Raw genomic sequence first — 14,545 nt, 5'->3', positions numbered from 1 at the left:
TACTCTTGACATAATATTTCTCACTCTGTTGTGTGCTTATAGCTGTTATCCTTTCAGGTGACGAGATGTAAGGGAGACCCATAACCTCACGTAGTGGAACTCGCACAAAATTTGATGTTGAACTATTATTTTGTTTTTCTTTTCTTTTTTTTTTTCTTAATTTATTTTATTTTTGCTCCTTTTTTGTTTTTACTGAAGACCGGTCGCTGAATAATAAAATAATAAAAACCCTATAGAAGTATTTTCTCTTATTAAAATAGTAAATTGAAGTAGATTTTCTATTTAATTATTTTTATTTCCTTTTGCCTTCGTCTACGCCATTTAATTTATTAAGATTAAAATTTATTAGTAAGTTGCGATTCTAGCCCAAAGCCCCTGGGGTTGGGTCGTGACAAGTGGTATCAGAGCAATGATTCATTCAAAAAAAAAAAAAAAACCTATTTTAATTTGATCAGGAAATTTGAAAAGTTATAAATAAAAATAAATAAAACTATATAGCTAGATACATATAATAAAATAAATAATAAATATTTATTTACGACGTTAGTCCTTTTATGTAAAATCTCACGTTTATTCTGATAATATAGGAATGTCCAAGATTAACCTTGATGAGACATTTTGAGAGGAGCATGGGGCCATTAAGTTGGAAGATATTTTAGCAGAGCACCCTGCTTCCGCCTCACCTGAAGGATAGGGAGACTCAGAGGATATAATTAGAAGACTGCATCCAGGCCTTGCCCAATTGATGGGTCGGCCAATCTATATACAGATTGATCCTACTGATGTCCCATACTTACTATGGAGGCAGAGCCGTGCTTGTACGCGCGGATGCTTTCTCAGACCCACTCGTGTCCTCGGTGTTGCCCCGGGACATGACTGCCTGCACTACATCATAGGCCATTTGCCCCAAGATTTTGTGACAAGAAGGGAAAATGTATATCCCGAGGACTACATTTTTACCACTGTCCCTAACCCGCTGGAGATTATTAATATTCAAAATGTTGACTTTAGTAATGACCTATCATATGTCGAGACACTCGGCTGGATTGTTGATCGAGCATTTTTGGGATACATATAGTCTGTCCCCATTTTCACAGTCCAGGTAGCGTGGATATGTTTTGGTGTGGTCTAGTTAGGATGGAAATTTGAGCTTTTTATGCAACACTACTTCCTGTGGTTGTTTGACCCATTTGACCCACCACTCTAAATTTGGTAGAAGAAAACCCTTTTTGTGTGCTAATCATAATATGCTCTAATCCTTGTTTTTTTCTTGTTGTACCTCAGGGATGAGACACTAACATATTTTAACTTTTGAACAAAGATGTAATATTAATTGTAAAAATAGTAAAGTTGGTATTTTATATAGATATAGATTGCGTTATACATGCTTATATATATGCTGCGTTATGGATGTAATGCCTCGTTTATTACTTTGTAGAATGGCCAATAATAGTAATGGAAGCAAGTCATCAGTCAGTGGTATTGAATCGATGGAAAGAGCGGTTACTAGCTTTTTGCAAATCTGGCAGACTAACATCAACAATGGGATACCAGAACGGCAATAATAGCAGGTTACCATAAAATAGTTCCAGGATCTGAAACCTACCACATTTATTGGCTGTCTAGACCCAATGGTAGTAGATGCTTGGGTTAAAGACATGGAAAAGATTTTTCGCGCTTTACCCTGCACCGAAAGACATAAGGTAACTTTTGCTACTTTCACTTTCAAAGATAATGCGCAGGAATGGTGGCTTCTCACCCTAGAGGAAGAATAAATTGTGACTTGGGCAAGATTCTTGGAAGTATTTTATGCAAAATACTTCCCAGATTCATTGTAGGAACAAAAAGCGTCGGAATTCATATATCTAAAGCAAGGAACCATGACAATTGCCGAATACGAGAGTAAGTTCACACAACTCGCTCTGTTTGCGACATATGTCATCCCCACTGAAGCTCAAAAAGCAAGAAAATTCGAAGTAGGATTGGATGCTGAAATCAAAGATAGGCTTGAGGTTTTGAAATTGTTAACCTATGCAGAAGTGGTAGACTGAGTGTACATTGCAGAAAAAGAGGATTAAAGCCTTGCGTTCCGGGGAACCAAGCCAAAAGAAGCGATTTTAGAAAAAATACAACAGAAGATCCGGTATTGTGCCTCCCAAAAAGGTAAATACGGGCACAACTAGTTCAAGCAATCAAGATCCTACCAACCCTTGAGGTGGCACTATTCCAACTTGTCCTATGTGTGGGAAGGGCTTGTTGGGGACAATGACATCGAGACACGGGAGCATGCTTTAAATGTGGTCAAGTGAGCCACTTGCTAAGAGATTGTCCAAAGCTTACCAATCCTACAGCCAACCCCTTTGGCCCAGTCAGAAAACCCATAGGACCTGGAGGAGAGAAGAAGGACCAAAAATGCTAAGGAAGGGCTTTTGCCTTAGTACCTGGAAAACCAGAAGTTACCGAAAACGTTGTGTCATGAATACTTTCTATCTATGGTCATTTAGCTCATGTTCTCATTGACTCTGGGTCAACTCATTCTTTTGTTGTACTACACTTTGCTGCCAAGTTGGCATCAACACCCGAACCTTTAGGATATATATTGTCTGTGTCTTTTCCTTCTGGTAATTGTGCCTGTAGTATTGAGCTATACAGATCATGTACTATATCCTTAGGAGGCAAAACCTTATACGTAGACTTGATTCCCTTCCGCATTGGGAACTTTGATGTGATCTTAGGTATGGATTGGCTGGTTGCCAACCATGCCTCTATTGATTGTAAAGCCAAAAAGGTTTCCCTTAGGTTACCAAACCAACCCGAGCTTGTCTTTGATACCCTCCCTGTATTATATCTTCCATGACAGCCCAACAACTTCTAAGAAAGGGTTGTGGTAGGTATATTTGTTATGTGATCGATACACAAAAAGAGGCCCCCACCGTTGATACGATCCCCGTAGAACGAGAATTCCCAGATATTTTTCTTGAAGATCTACCTGGCACCCCAGTTGATCGGGAAATTGAATTCACCATTGAAACTCAACCTAGTCCCTAACCAGTATCAAAAGCCCCTTACCGCATGTCAATGGGAGAATTGAAAGAGCTGAAGACTCAACTCCAGGAACTACTGGACAAAGGCTTCATTCGACCTAGTACCTCATCCTGGAAAGCTCCAGTATTGTTTGTGAAGAAAAAGGATGGCATGATGAGATTATGCATCGATTACCGGGAGTTGAACAAGGTCACCATCAAGAATTGGTACCCTCTGCAATGAATTGATGACTTATTTGATCAACTTCAAGGTGCCCAAGTATTCTCGAAAAGTGACTTGCGTTCTGGCTACCATCAACTAAAAGTCAAAATAGAAAGCATTGAAAAGACTGCCTTCAGGACCCGTTACGGCCATTACGAGTTTCTCGTCATGCCATTTGGCGTCACAAATGCCCCAGTAGCTTTCATGGACCTCATGAACCAAGTGTTCAAACCCTATCTTGATGAGTTCGTCATCGTCTTCATCAACGACATTCTCATATACTCCAAGTCACCGGAAGATCATGAGAAGCACTTGCGAACGGTTCTACAAACACTACGTGATCACAAACTTTATGCCAAGTTGAAGAAATGCGAATTCTGGATCACTAGTGTACACTTCCTTGGTCACGTCATTAACAAAGATGGCATCTCGGTTGACCCCCAAAAAGTTACAGCAATCGTGGATTGGCCCCGACCTACTAATGCGTCTGAAGTTCGAAGTTTCTTGGTCTAGTTGGCTATTATCGACGTTTCGCGCAAGATTTCTCAAAAATAGCATCACCTTTGACCTAGCTAACTTAGAAGAACACACCCTTTGAATAGACTGACAAACAAGAGCGTTACTTCCAAGAATTAAAAAGTCAACTTGTGTCAGCTCCTATACTAGCACTCCTTACAGGAGCAGATGGGTTCGTAATTTATAGTGATGCTGCAGACAATGGTTTGGATTGCGTTCTTATGCAAAACGGAAAAGTCATTGCTTATGCTTCGCGACAACTGAAGACTCACGAGAAGAACTACCCAACTTATGGTCTAGCATTGGCTGCAGTGATCTTCGCTCTCAAGATTTGGCGTCATTATCTCTATGGTGCAACCTACGAGATTTACACTGATCACAAGAGTCTTGAATATCTGTTCACACAGAAAGAACTGAATATGAGGCAACGGCGGTGGCTAGAATTTATGAAAGACTATAATGTAGAGATCCATAACCACCCAGGCAAAGCTGACGTGGTGGTAGACGTACTGAGCCGAAAGACGACCAGAAGTTTTGCATGTACTCTCGTTTCCCGCAAGATCAATGGACTGCTCGCCAACATAACCGTGGAACCTACATTGATTGAAGAAATTAAAGCACACTAATGAGAACATAAACTTTTGAAGAAAAAGTACGAGGAGCAAAGGAATACGCCTGATCCTGATTTCACTATAGGCAATGGGATATTAAAATTTCGAAATCGAATTTGTGTACCCGATATTCCAGAACTCAAGAAGAAGATATTGGTGGAAGCTCATAGCTCAAGATTTGTAGTCTACCCTGGTAACACAAAAATGTACCATGATTTGAAGGAACACTACTGGTGGACAGGAATGAAAAAAGGCGTAGCAAGCCATGTCTCTAAATGTCTATATAATCAGCATGTTAAAGTAGAATATCAGAGACTTGTAGGAATGCTGCAACCACTCCCTATTCCTGAGTGGGAATGGGAACACATCACTATGGACTTCGTGGTCGGGCTGCCTCAGTCATTCTCAAAAAATGATGCAATATGGCTTACAATAGACCGATTGACGAAGTTAGCGCATTTTCTGCCAATCAAAATCATGTACTCCCTTAATAAGTTTGCCACCTTATACATCATGGAAATTATTCATTTGCATGGCACCCTAGTTTCAAAAGTGTCTGACCGAGACCCCCGCTTCGTGTCTCACTTCTAGAACAAATTATAGGAGGCTTTGGGGACTACACTGAAGTTTAGCACTGCTTATCACCCGCAAACTAATGGGCAATGTAACGCCCCAAGTTTCAATTATATGAAAACATTACGAAAGCCTTTAATTTAGGTCCATTTTTTTTCTTACAAATATCTATTACTCTTGAGTAATAGAAATACAATCATACAAGTTCTCTCTCTCTCTCTCTCTCTTAATGAATATTATAATGACAACAATACATGCCAACCTCCTACTGTGAAGCTACAAATAAATAAATACAAATACAAGATCCATTTCCCTTACATCTACTATGAAGTTATACAAAGGGACTCACGGACTCCATAACTCTTCAATCAAAGAATCCAAACTTTTTTCTTGTAAAAAGATAAAACAACAAGGGGTGAGCACTAATGCCCAGTATGGATCTCGTAGTTCTACAACAATAACTAACACACAGATAGAAATGATCATGCATGCAGAGTGATACCATATAGTAGGGTGATATTTTGTAAGCTCAAAATGTTGTACGTAGAATATCTTTTTCTCAAAAATTTCTTTGAACATTTAAGGAAAAACTTAGAGTCATGAAAATTATCCCACATCATTAGAAAGATCATAAATCCTCTTTAAAAACAATTATGTTCAAGGAACAACATCATTTTAAATTTTTACCCAATTCCAAAATATTCCCCGTTTCATTTCCATTTTCCCCTTATACTAGTTTCAATCACTATAACTCCTTAATGTCAAAATCCAATTTCCTTTATGTTCAAAAAGACAATCCTCATACACTCACTCCAACTTGTCCAACAATTAGCTCACATTAACGTTTGCATTACCAAATAGAATACAAGCATAACACAAGAATAACAATCCCTTCTTAATTCAATTTCTCAATTATTTACAGAACAAAACTCAAAATCTTCCATTATAATCACAAGCAATCCATTGAGTGCATCATCACCAATCCCTAATCCAATTACCATTTCATTTTCCATTCTTTCAATTAATTTCATATCAAATACCAGATCTAATAACAAATCATCTCCATGAGTCACCCGCTTTACCATTCACAAGACGGAAGGAATGCAGAGAGAAGATAAAGGTGTGAAGAATGATCTACAAAAGTGCTTTTAAGCTTGCTGAATTTGCGTAGTCCGCTCGAGTGTCGCTTTCCACGCTCGAGCGTACTTGCTTCTAGCACAGATACTAAAACTTCAAACGGGCATAACTCTCTCATCCGGATTCTGTTTTAGGTCGTTCTTGTGTCCAAATTGAAGCACTGGAAATAAGCTTTCCAATGGTTCTAGGCTAACACCCAAATTCAAAGTATAGAAAAAAAAAGAACAAAAAAGTGACGGCTGTTCATTGGAAAATTATCCGAATTAAAGTTTTTGATCTAATCTTACTTTGCCATCATGTTACCACTTCGATCAATGTCCCAAAATAAAATAGGGAGGCTACAAACACAATAATAAGAGCTCAAAAACAATCCCACTAGTCTTAAAAATTCAAACTCAACCAGGCAGACCGCTCGAGCACACAATCTTGCGCTCGAGCGCGCAGACCAACAAAATCGGCCACTCGAGCGACCACTCCTACGCTCGAGCAGGAATTCACAACTCAAAATTTCTGGCAGACTGCAAAAGTACTAGAAGCCTCACAGGTCCACTCGAGTGGAGGGATAATTTTTTGATCGTTACAGGTAAACTGAAAGAACAATCTAAACTTTGGAAGACATGTTACGTATATGCGTGTTGGACCTCAAAGGTAATTGGGATGGGCACCTACTTTTAGTAGAATTCGCACATAACAACAATTATCAGGCAAGCATTGGAATGGCGCCATACGAAGCTCTGTAAAGAAGAAGATGCCGATCACCTCTATGTTGGACGGAAGTCGGGGACAGAAAACTGTTAGGCCTCGAGATCGTGCATGTCACAAGTGAGAAAATCCAACTCATCCAACAACAAATTTGCACAGCTTAGAGCCGCCAGAAAAGCTATGCAGATACACGAAGATGGGACTTGGAATTTCAAATAGGAGATCATGTGTTCCTTAAGATCTCACCAACAAGAGGAGTTATCTGTCATGACTCGAACCCGCCCCCATGGGTTAAGGACATAACCGGCCAGTAATCATGAGATTACCTACACCCTCAATCTAAACCAAACGTATTTAACAGAGTTGATGGGGGCCAAACGGAAGCAATTTTAAAAACTTTGTCCTTAGAGCTGTGTTTACATGGCACGTCAAAACAAACCACACGCATAGACATTAATAACTCACAACTCAAAACAGTAGCATAAATTTTGTACAACAGGATCATCCAAAAGTAAATCAACCCTAGATAACTATGTACAAACATATACAAAACTTCGCCAACATGAAAAAATATAATTACAGAACAAAAGGGGCGAAGATGGGTCTCGTGCGTGAGACACAAGGGCTGACTTTCCAAAACCTATGTTGATCCACTTAAGCTTCACTGGGGCTGGGTCTGGACCTCCCTTGGCTCACCTACAAACACATGAATGAGCGTGAGCGAAAGCCTAGTGAATAATATCAAGTAAAGGGAATGCATTGCAACATTATATAACAGACGGCCTTGGGCCCAATTCATTCATGTCAAACTGGGTCTCAGGTCTTTTCAAACTTTTATCAAATCAAACTGGCTCATAGGCCTTTCATTTCAAACTGGCTCATAGGCCTTTGGTTCCAAACTGGCTCATAGGTTTTTAATACCAAATTGGCTCATAGGCCTTTCATACCAAACTGGCTCATAGGCCTTTCATATCAAACTGGCTCATAGGCCTTTATATCAGACTGGTTCTTAGTCCTTTATATCAGACTGGCTCATAGGCCTTTCATTTCAAACTGTGTCCACCATTCAAATTAATGAACTTTACAAAACTTACATAGAAGTAGCAATTTGGACAATAACATATGTCAGATATTACTCACAGTGATCGGTTGATTGGTTCGCCCTGGAACTCGACCCTACACATGCCATGAACATAAAAGGGTCACTAACAATTCAATCTGTTCAAAATTCACACTTTCCTCTTTAGGCTTCATTCTTATCTCTTTAACTCATTTACAATCCTTAATATATGCCTAAGAGTGCTAGCAAGTGAAAGAGAACGGAAAACAGAACACAGAATGCAAAAACAAAATTTTAGAAAATAGGGTCCCCGCTCGAGCGTGGACTTCCTCGCTCGAGTGGACCCTATAGGCCTGCAAAAGTACTGGTTGCATCAAAAACACGCTCGAGCGTGAAATAGGGCGCTTGAGTGGAAGGCCTGTCAAAATAGCTCCCCCGTTCGAGCGTGAATTTCCCCGCTCGAGCGGTCATCAAGTCTGCAAAAAGTGTTGGGAGCACGCATTTCCCGCTCGAGCGGCCATTACCCCGCTCGAGCGGACGTCAAAATTCTGGGTTTCCCAGATTGTGTTCTTGAGTTCAAATTCGACCTTCAAGCCAACAATTCTTGCATACAATGGCTCAAATCTCAAATATACTAGTTCTAACATGTTATAAACGCCAAAACACAATATCATGGGGCTCAATTTCAAGGATTTAACACATGCATGGGTCAAATTGACATCAAACTCAATTCTAACATAACAATTTCATACGTTCAAGCTCATATCTTCATAAATTGTACATGCATGTGATGAATTAGCCACATTCTCAACTTAGACAACACCAATGGTGATCAAAACATGAGTTTCAACCAAAACTCTACATGAATCATGTATTTCAAGCTTATACATGCTATTTCAAAACAATTTCTTACATGCATGCATATATCAAGCTATAATTCCAACAAAACCAACTTAACTCATGCTCTTGGTCACAACCAACCCTTGAACACACAAGATCACACATTAATTTCATGAATTCAATAATCAATACTTACATACAAGCCCAATCTATGGCTAATTCTTGAACTAGACTCCAAATCTCCCAGCTTGAGTCACAAATTACACAATTCTCTCCCTCTCTCTCTTTAACAGTCGGCTCTCTTTTCCTTTCTCAAAGTTTGATCAGCCAAAATGAATACATAGGAGAGAATGAGAAGTGTAGTGCCCTTACCCAACAATTTACACTAACTCATACTAATAATAATAAATGATTAGGCACCAATTTACCAATTTAATCAACTTAATCTGGTCCGAATCAATTTTTCAATTAAATTTCACCGCAGGCTCTAAAAATTATGTCAATCACAATGGCGTAATCGATTTCGGGTTCTGTGGCCGATAAGGCTCTCAATTTAATTTCCAAAGCAGATTATTCAAACAGATATTCCTACGGTGAATAGATAAAACTTTAAAATCACATATATTCGCATAATGACACACAAAATCATGTCAAGCACATAATCATGTTTAAATTAAGGACCGATTAGCATATTACGGAACAGGGGTATCACATTATCCGATTTGGAAAGCGAGGAAAGTTAAACCCATGTTACATCGGGCCATTCGAGATACTGGAAAGGATTGGTCCTGTACCCTATCGCCTTGCACTACCACCTGAACTATCCAATGACCACAATGTGTTTCACGTTTCAATGCTTCGACGGTATCTTTGAGGTCCAGAACATGTTGATTATGAGAACTTGGAAGTTCAAGAGGATCTCTCTTATGAAGAGCAACCAGTGCAGATTCTCGATCGTCGTGATCAAGTCCTCCGAAACAAGACCATACCGTTGGTAAAAGTCTTATGGTGAAATCATCGTATCGAAGAAGTAACGTGGGAGATGGAAAGTCAAATGCGAGCCAACTAGCCACACTTCTTCGAAAATTAAGGTACATCAAGTTTGGGGACAACCTTCTATTTAGGAGGGGAGAAATGTGACACCCTAAGTATTTAATTAAATACCACATAAATATTTATAGCTATATATAAATATAGTTATGGTTGTATGAGATAATATATTATTAAATAAATAAATATATAAATCTAATTTGGCATTGGATTATCAAATATGAGATTAATTAGGGATTATTATTTGGGGCAAAATTAACACAAATATGGAATTATAATTGGGCCAAATTAGAGTTAAAGATAATAAATAAATAAATAAAAATAAAATAAAACAAATATAATAAATAATTTCCATGTTAATTAAGCAACAATTAATGGAAAGATTTGCAAATGTTGCTAGGGAAATGGAATTGGGCCATTTGTACGTCTAGGCTTATGGGAAGGAAGCTGATTCACCACTTAGGGCCATTATTAAAGGGTGAGTCATCACCCAGTCAGCCATATGTATATAAATAGGATGGGTGGGAAGTTAAGGCCAGCAAAGAAGAAGAAAAAAAAAGGCCTCAGGAGCAACATAAAGAAAAAAAATAAAAAAATAAGAAAAGGCTAAGGGTCAATATTAGGGTGAGTTATATTATATCTTGAGTCACCATAATATATTTTACATATGTTTTGACTTACCATAATTTATTTTATACAAGTCATGTTTTATAAATTATATTAATATTTTAATTACGTGGATTAATTTCTGAACTCTATTTATTTAAAATGAAACACATGGATATGTTTGTTTAAATTTTAGAACATATTTGACTATGACCTTAGAAACAATTACGTTTTGTGAGTATCACCATGAGAGTCCCATAGGGACTTAAATAACCATTAACCTCTGTTTGCCCACTTTGCTGTCCTCTGTTTGTCATGGATCTATTAATCTCTGTTCTGATTGTCACTTTTGTGACATTTGTTCTGTTTTGTTCTGTACCGTGGTTATGGTTATTTAATTACATAATTTATGTGTTTCAGTTTTTGCCATTTTAAATCATTCGTTTATTCAAATTAAGTTATGTTACTATTTTAGCTTAAATAACTATTCATGGTTATTTTGTATTCCCTATACTTTTGGCATAATATTTCTCACTCTGCTGTGTGCTTATAGCTGTTTTTCTTTCAAATGACGAGATGTAAGGAAGACCCATAACCTCACGTAGTGGAACCCACACGAAATTTGATGTTGAACCATTATTTTTTTTTCTTTTTTTTTCTTTATTTATTTTATTTTTGTTTCCTTTTGTTTTTACTCAGGGCCGGTCACTGAATAATAAAATAATAAAAACCCTATAGATGTATTTTCTCTTATTAAAATAGTAAATTGAAGTAAATTTTCTGTTTAATTATTTTTATTTTCTTTTGCCTCCGCCTGCGCCATTTAATTTATTAAGATTAGAATTTATTAGTAAGTTGCGATTCCAGCCCTAAGCCCCTGGGGTTGGGTCGTGACAGCATGAATCGTAAAAGTGAATCAAATTACGAATCGATTGTGAATCATCCGATTTACCACAGCTTCTATCCCAAAAACATATTCACCCATATATTCATATCGATTGTTGATAAATTGTGAATAGATGGATCGCAAGATCCTGATGATAGAGTATATATCCAAGTGCAAAGAATTGGTGTATGGAAGTCAAATATAAAGTGCTCCTGCATAGAGTGGAGCTCATAAGTGTGAGGGGGTGAAGTGGTTCGATGCCATAACAGGGTGTAAAATGGATTTTACTCACTACAGATATATCTCAAACTTTCGTCATACCCACAAACAAAATGATAGTACTCTAATAACAAATTATCCAATTTAATAAAATATGGTTACTTATGACAAAACTAAATACTAGAGTGGTTATGTATGGCATTGGTTTCGCTATTATGGTTAGACTTATGAAAATAATGTCTTGTTGGGCTGTAAAAAATCTCAATATTATATTGGCTTAAAATGGGAGCACAAAAGGATGTCCACTTCTTAGGCATCCTTGGTCTTTTGTAGGTTTGATTTGTCTTTAATTTGCTTACCAAAGAAAACAAATGAAAAATGTGAGTTTGAGATCTCTTATTGCCTTCCTTTCTTGAAAAAAGGATGGTAATAAATGGATCTTTATCATTGAAACAGTGTTTAGTTGATTTTGGAACTGCATTGTGAATCCTACGTGGTCTTCTCGTGGTATTGACAACTAAAACTGATGCCGAAAAACATGTCTGACAGAAGAAATTTTTTTTTATGTTGCTCTGCTAAAGCCTTTGCTATCTAAATTTATTTTTTGCTAATTTATACTATTCATATGTTGGTGCAACTTTCTTACAAGCAGTGTCCTGGATTGCCATTGTTATTCCTTCTCCAATATCTCATTCTTTAAAATCATCCTATACCTCCTCCTTGGGAACTTTGGTGCTTCAATAGTTGAGGTTACAAATGATGTTATTGTTGCAGAGACTAGAAAACAGCCCAGTGCCTCTTCCAAGAACTCCTAGATGTCTTCATCAGGTGAGCTGCAGTCCTTTGTTTGGATAGCCTCCTCAATTGGTGGAGTCCTCGGAAACATGCTTGGTGGTGTTGCTGTTGACCGATTCTCTCCCCAAGCCATGTGCTTTTGGTTTGGCGTAATCCTTGCTCTGTAGTTTTTTATAACAGTTTTGATTCGTGAAAGTTCACTTAATCTCCTTAAGAGTCCATCAAACGTCGGGATCAGAATGCAGCTTTCAGAGCTCCTAGTTGCATTGCGGAAACTTGAAATTGCTCACATAATAACCTGGTTTGCACTGTCTTATGCCATAATTCCAGCCTTAACAGACACCATGTTTTTCTATCAGACGCAACATTTGGAGATTGACTCTTCTGTATTGGGGGTCTCTAAGGTGTTTGGACAGGTAGCAATATTGCTCTGGGGTGTCGCATATAATCAACACCTGAAGTTCGTTCCACTGAAGAAACTAATCTCAGCCATTCAATCGACTATGGCTATTTTCATGGTGTCGGACGTTTTGTTTGTGAAAAGGATATATCGAAGGATGGGGATGCCAGATTCGGTGTATGTTATGGTCTTCTCAAGCTTACCTGAAGTTATGTGTTTCTTCAAGATTCTACCATTTAGTGTTCTTGTAGCACAGCTTTGCCCACCAGGCTGTGAGGGATCTCTAATGGCATTTCTCACGTCTTCCATTGCTCTTGCATTTATAGAGTGGATACTTGGGTGTTGCACTTACATCATATGTTGGGGTGACGGGGAATGATTTCTCAGGCCTGTCATGTGGCCTTATTGTACAGGCAGCTTGCACGTTCTTGCCTCTCTTTTGGTCATCGTGTATTCCGGATGTGCCCAAAACCAAGAGGAAAGGACAGTAACAGTAACAGTGGGAGAGCACATAGTATTACTATTATGTAAGATTCGGCTGCCGATTTTTTATTTTGATGTCTCATGTTCTTTCTGGTTTTGATTGTTTTCATTTGACATAATATCATTAGATTAAAGGAAGTTTCTGTTACTTCTTACGTAGATGGTAGCACATGTCCGTGGGATGGCCATGTTGCTGGTGGAAGTTACAATACTGGGTAGGGTCATGTTTGGGTGGCAATGGGTCTGAAAGTGGACGAGGATCGAGAGGCTTGAGATGCCCCTTTTGCATTAATAGCTTGAGGGCGTGGGTCGGGCTCCTATGGAGGGGAGTAAAAACTCTTCGATTTCGGGGTGGATCGGTATTTTATGAAGGTTGTGAGGTTGTGGCAGTAGCAAAGGGATCAGTTATCTTGGCTGTTGAAATAACAGTACTGACATCCGCAAGCCGTGGAATAGTGCTACTGTTAGCATTGGTACTCTGGGAGAATGGCCTTCTTGCTGGTTCGCTTGTTCTATGGATAATACCCTTTATGAATGCACTCTCAATCTGAACCCCCAGCTCGTGTAAGGAAGCAAATGTTGACAATGGTGCCACTATCATTCTCTGCAACATGTCTGGCTCAAGGTTCTGGACCACTAGTCGGACTTGTTCTCTTTCGGTAGGTCTATTTGTCATTTGGGCTACCTTGGCTCTCCACCGGCTGACAAAATTGATGAATGATTCTTTGGGGTTCTGGGTAGTAGCCTCTAGCTCACTAATGGTTACTTCTATCTAGGTGTTATACGAATACTAATTGACAAACGCCTCAGATAGCTCCTCCAAATTTTGCTTTGTTGAGTCCACCAATTTAGTGTACCAGATGGCCGCCACATCAAACAGGGTTCTCCCAAACAAGGAAAGCTTCTGTGCCCTAGACAAACCCATGGGCCTCAATACATCTTAGAATAACCAGACATGCACAATCAGATCCCCACTGTCATCTTAAATTTCTCTGGTAATTTGACTGAAGCCTCAGTGTACTCGTCTTCGATATTTATAATGGAGTTGAAGCCTTGGGATTTCTTTAATGCTTTCTCCAATCTGGCAATCTTGACGAAGGCCAAATCAATTTCATTGATATCAAAAGGAAAAATTCCTACGGGGGGTTGAACCGGAGGTCGATAAGTTGGAGCCGGTGGAAACATGTCCTGAGGATCTAGGACTAGCAGATTTTCAACCGGTGGGGGTGGATCAGGATTTGCCTGAGCAGCTGGGATTGGATGCACGGTTGATGCGGATGCCCTAGAGGTACGTCGTAGATTAGCAATAATTTCATCTTGTGCAGCCATCCTTTGGTTTACAATGTCTATGGTTCTTTGGAAAGCCGCCATCATGGCAGTAAATTCCTCCGCGTTCTGTGCTGTATTCTGTGCCATTGTTG

General features: G+C 38.8%; 1 pseudogene; it reads left to right on the top strand.

Annotated features, from left to right (window-relative positions):
* The first annotated feature begins 1,631 nt into the window (after positions 1-1,631).
* Positions 1,632-13,343, top strand: LOC145816764 (putative folate-biopterin transporter 7; annotated as a pseudogene).
* Positions 13,344-14,545: the final 1,202 nt, after the last annotated feature.

This window comes from Camellia sinensis, unplaced genomic scaffold, assembly GCF_055761805.1.
Source record: "Camellia sinensis isolate YWXY unplaced genomic scaffold, ASM5576180v1 Unanchor4, whole genome shotgun sequence".
NCBI lineage: Eukaryota > Viridiplantae > Streptophyta > Magnoliopsida > Ericales > Theaceae > Camellia > Camellia sinensis.
The sequence above is the reverse complement of the archived record's forward strand: the minus strand, read 5'-3'. Positions and strand labels throughout refer to the sequence as shown.